The sequence below is a fragment of the Lethenteron reissneri genome, chromosome 57, assembly GCF_015708825.2.
Source record: "Lethenteron reissneri isolate LAM-NWPU_2019-01 chromosome 57, ASM1570882v1, whole genome shotgun sequence".
Lineage (NCBI taxonomy): Eukaryota > Metazoa > Chordata > Hyperoartia > Petromyzontiformes > Petromyzontidae > Lethenteron > Lethenteron reissneri.
Genome location: NC_083835.1, coordinates 889588 through 898091, shown reverse-complemented (window position 1 = coordinate 898091; position 8504 = coordinate 889588). Strand labels below are relative to the sequence as shown.

Below are 8504 nucleotides of genomic sequence, written 5' to 3'. Positions count from 1 at the left end.
GTGAGAGATTGGGTTCCAGAAAGATGTGTGCACTACTTGAGCATATTGGACACCTAAGAGCTACAGTATCTGCCCGTGGATCGTGTTGATATTGATCATGATGACCCACTCAAGGGGCTCTCTCGCGCTGTCTCTATTGGGGGCCCTTTCACCAGCCGTGGCATTGAGCAAGCACTTGCAGGGCTGCACCTTTATATGTATTTTTATCTCTCGCTATGAAAACAAATCCAGTGCAACTTAGTCCATGACTATTGACCCTCCTGTTGTTTCTTTTGGATCTTGCATTAATCTTGCTCAGAGGCTTGATTATTCCTATATCTCAACCCTAATCATTAAAAAATTGCACACTTTGCCGCGCAAGGTATTGCAGTGGCAATGTTCCCAAAGGGCCGAAGAACGAATGTAAATGCAGCGAAAGAATGAATAAAAGCGATGACAGTGCAATATTGAGCCCCGTGGGTCTCGCAAGAGAGGCACCCAAGCCATTACTCATACGTGGAAAATTACGTGATAAAACTTTACTGGTCTGCATTTTCATCTTCTTCATAGACAAGTATTCACAATAAAGCAGCAGTGGTCATTTGGAACTTTGATACATTAATACCATTGCAGTGGTCATCAATCCATCTCAAGCGTTACTAGTTAATAATAATACAAACTTAAAATGAACACATTCGTCAGTAACACTGGCCAACAAAAAAATTAGGCTCTTTCGGACAATGGCCTCAATAGCAGACAAATCGCCCAATAACTCATGCCTGATTTGGAACAGACGAGGAAGCATTGCGACATTACGATATCCGGCAAAATTCACATGAGCCAGAGCTGTCAAATGAAAGAGATGTAGACACGGGACAGAGACGATGGGAGTTAGATGCGAGAAGAGAGATTTATTCGTTTTGTTCTCTTGGCCTTTTCTATGTTTGTTAGGAATGGAACTCCGAGCTGATATTACGTTGCCTGGGGCCTTAAGCGTTGTGCCGAGATTGTTAATATGCCTCGCGCCCTCGCTACAAATGAGACGATGCTTGACACAGCAGCAATGCTGCGCGCAAGTCTGGCAGCAGGACGATGAGGTCAGCGTGGCACGCACGCACGCATTTTTCGAGGGCCCGGAGAGCCACTCCGGCTCGCGTTTGGACGAGAACGTTGCGGAGAGAACATGGCTGAGCGAGGTCAAAGGACAAAGTCTGTAGCGACAAAACAACGGTGGTGGTGGTGATCGTTGTTACTCCGACTGCAGTAAAAAAACGGAAGCCGACTCCGTAATTGATCGGGGGTCAGTGGTTTGTAATTACCGCAGTAATTATTTAACCTAATTATCCGCAGCAGTCTCTGCTGACGACACGTAGCTGTGTAGATCAGGGTTAAACGGTTGCAAAGTTGCTAGCGTTCTGTATGCACACTTGTGGCTTCTTGCCGCAGCTGACTCAATAAAATAATGCTCATTTTTTATTTTATTTAAAAATTCTGAATTGTAAGCGTGCAATGATTCATGAATAATTTATTTTGTGTTATGTCATGGAGGTACAATGTCAATATTTTATTGTAACCTTCCCACCACAGAGTCAATCAAATCAAGTTTCCACGTGGGGCTAAACACGCCAATTTATTGGTTTTTCAGAACAAAGCGGAGGAGGAGGAATGTTGAAAAGGGAGCAAAATGTTGACAATTTTACACGAGGTTTCACCGGAGGTTACATCCAGCATTGACAAGGGCTCCACTCTCGCGCGGGAGCAGAGCTTTTCAACATTCCTCAAGGTTGTTTGAGCAGAGTCGGCCTTGATTGGTGAACTGCCCAAAGTTTACAAGCAAGGACGCTCTTTCTCTGTTAGAAATGGCTCCTAAATTGCTTATAAACAAAGCTATTCAATGCGTAACACAATAATCAGTAGGGGTCATTGTGAAGAATGTTGATGGAAATGTAAATAATGCCTAAATCCCATACGTCTCTCCAAGGCTATGCAGCTGATTGGTTGTGTTAAAAAGTAACTTTAACTTGTTACGTAGGGAAATAAATGTAGAAAGGAGGAGTTATTTACTGTAGAACATCTCTTATCCGCGGTGATACATGCAAAGGACTGATTTTTCAGATCCTTTTATCTGCAGGGTTATTCACAAATTTCGTCCACTTATCCACTGGAAAAACAATCTAGGATAATCACAGATAATTGGAATAAATGGGCCGTGGATAATTGACTTTTCACGGACCCTACAGCTCCCACAAATAATAGGAGTTGTGGGTAATAGGGTTGTGGATAAAGAGGGTTTATCACGTGTCACGTTATTGATATATCGGCTTGAGTTGTTGCTTTGGAGACCGGGAGATCGTTGATTGATGTTCGGTCGCCGTGTTGATGATGCCACCGAACGGGATTTCTCACTCGGCAGAAAGCGGGCCGCGTGAAGGCTCCCAACGTCCACTCCACCACTCCATACGAAATCATCTGGCTCAACCACCTCCACGTAAAACTGGGAATTGTTGATCTACACCAACATCAGTCGTACAAAGAAGAAGGTTGACGTGGTTAAGGGAGAGCCCTCCGCGTGATAATAAACATGACAACGAACCGTGCGCTATCTCCTGTTTCTCAACCCGCTCCATCAATGTCAGGGGACCCCTTTTGATTGAGCACGTGGGCTGGCAAATAGGTGGGTTGGCAAATGCGTCGAAACCGCTGCCGCTATCATTTTAGCGATCAAAGCATTCCGCGTAGGTGGAGCGAGCGTGCCAACGTGTCAAAACTGAGACGAGCACTTGTGATGTGACGACGTGAACTCGCAAGCCGCGTTTCTCATCATCCCCTTCTCCGTAACGAAACCCCGTGGGTATACAATGCTCGGAGTCGCTGACGCCCATTGAGAAGAACGCACGGTATTATATAACAAAATATGGCTATATATTTATTTTTGCCAGGAAAGGCCCACTGAGCTATATAACTCTTTTCAGAGGCGACCTGGCCACCAATAACGAAGTGGCTTATCATGTGGAAATTTATAGCAGACAAATGCTCTATAGGCATGTTGATTCTAAATGTAGAGGAGAAAAATCGGAGGACCCAGAGAAAAAATCCACGCGACCAGGGGGAGAACACGCAAACTCCAAATATACAGCAGCAGGCGTCAGGGTCGGGATCGAACTCACGGCCTCCTGCAAACCAGGCGAGGTAGTTAACATCTCCCAACCACCGCGATGATGATGATGATGGGAGAGAGAGAAACGAAAACTCCAAATATACAACAGCAGGCGTCAGGGTAGAACTCACGGCCTCCTGCAAACCAGGCGAGGTAGTTAACATCTCCCAGCCACCGCGGTGATGATGATGAGAGAGAGAGACACGCAAACTCCAAATATACAGCAGCAGGCGTCAGGGTCGAACTCACGGCCTCCTGCAAACCAGGCGAGGTAGTTAACATCTCCCAACCACCGCGATGATGATGATGATGATGGGAGAGAGAGAAACGAAAACTCCAAATATACAGCAGCAGGCGTCAGGGTCGAACTCACGGCCTCCTGCAAACCAGGCGAGGTAGTTAACATCTCCCAGCCACCGCGATGATGATGGGAGAGAGATAAACGCAAACTCCAAATATACAGCAGCAGGCGTCAGGGTCGAACTCACGGCCTCCTGCAAACCAGGCGAGGTAGTGAACGTCTCGCCGCCGTGTCGCCCCCATTCACCCCGCAGAGCGTCTGAAGTGGCTCGGGAGGCGACTCTCGCCGTAATGGGACTCCGCCACGGAGCAGCGAGTGGCACTCGCGCGCCGCAATAATCGGGGACAATCTGCTGAGTCAGGGGCAGGTGGCGTGACAAGCGAGAGGCCGTCCCAAGGAGCACTCGGACGTTAAGATGCGGAACTTTATGCCATCGTAAAGAATAGACGTTCCGACACATTTACTTTGATCGTTATTTCCCCGTACACCGGCGTAAAGTGTGTGTTTACTGCTGTTGGAAGTTTTGAAGTTATTGAGAATTCATGCACTCAGATGCATATGGGTGGGTGAGCGAGTGGGTGGGAGAGTGGGTGGGAGAGTGAGTGGGAGAGTGAGTGAGTGTGTGGGTGGGTGAGCGAGTGGGTGGGAGAGTGAGTGGCAGAGTGAGTGGGAGAGTGAGTGTGTGGGTGGGTGAGCGAGTGGGTGGGAGAGTGAGTGAGTGTGTGGGTGGGTGAGCGAGTGGGTGGGAGAGTGAGTGAGTGTGCGGGTGAGTGGGTGGGTGAGCGAGTAAGTGGGAGAGTGGGTGGGAGAGTGAGTGAGTGTGTGGGTGGGTGAGCGAGTGGGTGGGAGAGTGAGTGAGTGTATGTGTGGGTGGCTTCTCATCTTTTCTCCACCTCTTCGCTTCCTCGCATTCCCTCCCAGTTCCTCCTCGGTTATTCTGCACTCTTGAGACGTTTGCAATATTCTTGGGCACATAAATGTAAGTTGTCGTTTTCCCTGGTAGTTGTGACTGAATTATAAATATGACATTGTAAATATGTTCTGAGTCATTACGTTTTATTTAAATGGTGTATCCTGTAATTACAGTACACGCAAACGTAATTGTTAAATGTGCTCTTGTTATTATTTGCGGTATATACAACCGGCGATGCCCTCCCCTAAATTTGTCCGGCGTTGAGAGACTTCGCCTTCTTCTGTGAGAGTGATCTGTAGAGCAGGGATGCGTTTCGGATTTCAAACGAAACGTCACCGGATGTCAGGTGACCCCGCTACTGGTCATCTGTTCACGGTGGTGGAGTGGTTTGTGGAAGGGGGTCTTCGACAGCGAATTCGGCTCCAGGCATTTGGTGGCGGTTCTCTCATTCCACCCCGGTTTGATAGCCTAGGCCGGCCGACCCTCGTAGTCCAACGTTTCGCGCCGTCGCCCCCACGAGACCTCCCAGAGCAGCGGTGACGCCGTGATAGCGTCGTGGCAATCTGGACGCGTACGGAGAAGAGTCGTTAGCCTACGGCACCGCGCCTGACAACCTGCGGACAATAACAACTTTAAAAAAGCACGCATTTTGTTCGCTATCGAATTACAATTTCATTACAGCACTCAAGAAGTTGTAAGGTTGCCAGAATATGGCAAGGCGACATAGATTACAACATCTGCCATAAGCAGTCCACGTTTATTTATTTTAAAAGCCACCTTAATTTTCTTTTTCCCTCGTAAAATGTGACCCTGCTGAAAGATCCTGGGCCTTAAAATTTAAGACGAGAATTTAACGAGACATCCTTGAATCCGAATCTCTGTATGCTTGGCTTAACAACGCCTGGGCAAATCCACTCGCTTACCTTGATGACAATTAACATTGACACTCGTATTAAACACTACCCACATGCAGTAAATGATCTCGAACAAAAAGAGGCTTTCACTAATTCCCTAACAAAAGATAATTAAACAAGTTTGACTCCACTACCTTTATGTTATCTGAGTCAAAATTGCGTGCAATGGTGCTCATGATGTAAAGATTTGATCAACTGTGCGCGAGTGATTTGCGATTGAGGGAGCGTGAGACCAGCCGAAGCACGTGATGGTCCTGATCGTGCAGCGGGCTTTGAGCTGATCCTCCTCGCTTCAAAATCGGAACCATTGGTCCTTTAAACTGGCATCAAAAGGACAAATATATAACAGGCAGGGCAATAACTCCCTTTCGTGTCGGATACATAGGCCACGGAGAGAGCGGATACGAGTTGGAGACTGCACTTAACACTGCTGTTCTCCTGACGAGCATTCAACAAACAAAATTGTTGTTCAGAGCTTCTGTGGGTCTTGAACCACTTTTCAGAGCAGTCGCGGTCCGCGTTGCCACCTATCCCGCGAGAGATCAGGCACATTGCAGGTGATGTGATGCTAGGCATTCGTCAAATGAAGGCAAAAATAGCCTTCCTCCCTCTCCACCAAGAACACGGTTCCCTCGAGTAACCTTCCACAGACTCGTCAACCCTGGGGGCATTGTAATTCCACCCGTCGGATGTAAATAACTGCAGGGCAAGCAAGGGATTGCAGTGGCTGTGACAGCTATGGTGGTGGAGCTGTTAAATACGAACGGCAAATGGCTTCGCGCGGTGTTTTATTATTATTTTTTTCCCCAGCAAACAGCATCGGCGGGTGCCGCGAGTATTGACAAGCCGATGTATTTTCAACAAGACCCGAGGTCCGACCTCGCGGCAGACGCCACAACGGCCCGGCAGCGGCGATGGCACCACGTGCACGCGACGCACCGCAGGACGCACGCGTCCCGTTCGCGCGGCCGGCGCCGCTGGCTAACGACGTCCGCGGGAAACGGAGACAAACTGCAGTCTTTGAAAAGGCGGGTTCAGCACAAGCGCGCGATAGATGATTTGCGGGATTTGGGCGTTGAGCCCTGATGTCACCGTTCCTAGATTTTGATAGTACAATTCCTACAACTGAATTAACTCGCTGCGCTGCGGTCGTCCCCAGCCCTCCGTTGGACGCCTTGTTGTGAATGGGGGTGGTGTGGAACGTCGAACGACGATTGGCTCCCACGGATGACTTCTGCGTGCGCCTTTCGTTCGAGTGCTCATCGGTTCAAAATAACTCTGCCCGTCGGTGTTGGGAGCATCGAGCCGAGTAATGGACATTCCACATTCCTATGGCGTGGCGTTAGTCCATCCACAGGTCGCCGGTTTGATTTCATGACCCAGCGCGGCTGTTCTCTAACAATATACACGTTCATAACATCCCCTGGTCCCCGCAGCAGCAGTATCAATGTCCACCGCAGTCAATCGGCAGGTCGCATACGGTGGGGTCAAGTGTGGGTGCCTCCACCTCTTCCAAGACGGCGTGGAAGAGTAGACCAAAGTACTCTCTTGTACATTTAGTGTGGAAGCCCTTGAGCTAGCAGCGGCTTGAGCAACATAATAGCAGGGCTGCACCTTTACCTTGACAACCGGATGGGCTGATGCTGGCTTTGTCGGTGAAATTGGCGCTGCGCTTTGTGCGTTTGTTCAAAAGTGCCGCTATTACAGGACGCGTAACACAACACTCATATCAGGCGAAACTTTTTTTGCGGAGAGAGAAAGGGAGCTCTTTTTCAAGCGGCGGAATAAATTCCCGGTCCATTTCGGCGTGTCAGCGCGGCTCTGCGGCAAGGGACGCAGCAAGACGAATGATCTACTTTGAGAGAGAGTCCTCGTGGCTGGCGCAAGATGCACAATTCCGCGTTAGGCGACCAAGCAGCGCCTTTAACTTACGCACCTGCAGCAATCCATTCCCCGAGCGCCCCCCGCCCCCTCCCCCGCAAACACAGACGAGACGGAGTGGGGACCTCGCTCTTTTAACGCCTTGCGTCCTCGGTCCCGTGAATCGCTCGAGGATTTCCGTGGTACGGATCCCGCGCGAGCATCGGCCCGCTCTGCTTCGCGAGCAGACGGCGGCTCGCGGGCCGTGCCGTGCGGCGGGAACTTCCCAGCGACGTTGGGCCAACGTTGGCGTGTTCACCAAGGTCGCCGTGCGGTGGCGACTGCCTGGTTAACGTGCGACGGGCCAACGCTGGCCACGTGGTTTAAAATCCGTTGGGTGAACGTTGGGCCAACGTTCCATGTTTATTGGGTTGCTGTGTGGGTGACTTGCGTGAAACCGCATCGCCCCCCACCCCGACCCCCTTGGGAGTCTCCCCCCCCATCTCGCCCCCCCCCCCCCAGGCCCCTTGGGATTCCCCCCCCCCCATCCTCTACCCGTTCGTCAATAACACCGTGACATTGTAATGGTATAGTTGTATAATGGACAACGTTTCAGGCAATGGCCCTTTTTCACAGCGCACTAAACGTGTTTGTGTACGAGAGCCCGTCGCCTGAAACGTCGCCTAAATAAATAGAGTCACCAAATAAATCCGCGGCAGGTGATATGGCTTCGTGAAAACATCGGTGCATTATCTGTCGACGTGGGAGCAGCGCGATGGCGCTCACACGCAGGATCCCTTCTCTAAAAATCTCTCATCGTGCCGCTCTCTCCTCCCTCCTCACCTGCCATCAATCTCTGCTCTCTCCTCGTCCTCCTCCGAGTCTGCTCTCGGAGTCCAAGCCATTCCTCCCCACGCTCGCCATATCTGTTGACTCTCTCCCTAATATCTTCAGCTCTCTCCCTAAAGACCGAACTGTTTCATATTGATTTATCTCTCTTCAATTCCCCACGACCCCTCCGGTCGTTCTCTGTCAAGTGTGCGCGTGTGCTGTGTGCGTAGCGGTCGTGAGCCAGCGGTTGGCGCACTGCCGCTACGCACCCGGCCACCCGAGTTCGATACTCGCTCGCGGACAACACCAGCGGCGAATATCTAAACCCGCTCTGGGTCTCCCCTAGGTCGACTCAGCCTCAGATGAGCATCTGGTGCAGTGTGTAAACACCGCCACTAGGGAGACAAAGGCAGCCGGGCGTGGTGCTGCCCATCCACCCCATTCCATGCCGTGCCAGCCGTCATAGGTGCTCGCAAACAGCACTTGTCCCAACAGTTTGTTATGGCTATACGGGGGATCTTTGCCTTTGTGTACGTAGTTGCTTAACCG

At 50.4% G+C, this 8504-nt stretch overlaps 1 long non-coding RNA gene across 1 annotated transcript; it reads right to left on the bottom strand.

Moving 5' to 3' along the window:
- Positions 1-394: 394 nt before the first annotated feature.
- On the bottom strand, positions 395-8146 carry LOC133357340 (uncharacterized). Its single transcript, XR_009756960.1, has 3 exons — positions 7968-8146; positions 4331-4913; positions 395-2488 (listed from the first exon to the last, which is right to left on the bottom strand). It is a non-coding gene; the product is annotated as an uncharacterized LOC133357340 (long non-coding RNA).
- Between the last annotated feature and the right edge of the window lie 358 nt (positions 8147-8504).